We start from the raw sequence: 1,100 nt of genomic DNA, 5'->3' as shown, positions 1-1,100 counted from the left end.
TCATGAACGTATGTTCATGTTGGGAGTCTGTCTGCCCTTCTCTCCTATAGTTAGAGAAATGTTGTCCTTCTTGGGGGTGGCTCCTGCGCAACTAATGCCAAACGGCTGGCGTTACTTCATGGCCACCCTTCTATTGTGGCCTTCTGTGTTTCTGGGGAAGACCCTATCGATCCCCGAATTTTTTAATATATTCGGACCCCATTTTTAACCAACTTCCAAGACGGTCACCTTTATGGTTCGTGAGAATAACCAGTTTATCGAGCTTGGGAAAACTTTTTCCAATAATAAGCAGTGGGCAGAGCAATGTTTTTACATATCCGGGACTTGGGAGGCGTCGACCTCTGAGGCTTTGCCCATTCAACATTATGTTCCCCGGGAGTGGGGAATCTTTCGAGAAAACTGGAGTGTTTTTAGTTCATCTTTTTTCTTTATCCTTCCTCATATGTCTTGACTTCCCTTTCTGCTGTAGGGAAGGAGTGTCCTGTATTAAGCCCGGAGCGGCAAGACCGGGTTAACCATATCTTGTAGTTCTCTCAACTCCCTAAGAATGTAGATCGGATACTTTTTGGTAACATTGTTAATGATTCCGCTCTCCGGGAGTGTTTGGGGTATTAGATTCCAGAGGGTAAAGTCGTCTGGAATTGTCAGAGGAATCCTAAAAGATCCATCTCGGCTGGTGATAAGGGGGTTTTGAAATTGCCTGCTTGGGCTTCAAGTAAGAAGAGTCAAGCACACAAGAATGTTTACTCTTCAGGGAAGCCGTCTGCAAGTGTGACATCTGCTTCGAAAGAATCGCGCCCAGCCTCCAAGCCGTCAGGTTCCAAAGGTCAGGGCCAGGTTTCATTGAATTTTGAGCTTGCGTCAAACTCGCCGGTATGAAAGAGGAAGGTTGATAAGGGTAAGGTGCCCCTGGAACCGGTCGCTTCCCGAGGATAGGCCGATTGACACACCGGTCGGTTCTTCTGATCAGCCTCTCGTATACCGAGGACAGCCGATCAGGGGACATTTCAGGAGGAGTTCTCCGATTATTAGATCTTTGGCTTCGAGTCTCCTAGGGAACCCATTGTCGGCAGTTACTAGGTTGCATCCGGTAGATTATA

The sequence above is a fragment of the Corylus avellana genome, chromosome ca11 (assembly GCF_901000735.1).
Source record: "Corylus avellana chromosome ca11, CavTom2PMs-1.0".
NCBI classification, from domain to species: Eukaryota; Viridiplantae; Streptophyta; class Magnoliopsida; order Fagales; family Betulaceae; genus Corylus; species Corylus avellana.
This window is presented reverse-complemented; position numbering follows the sequence as displayed.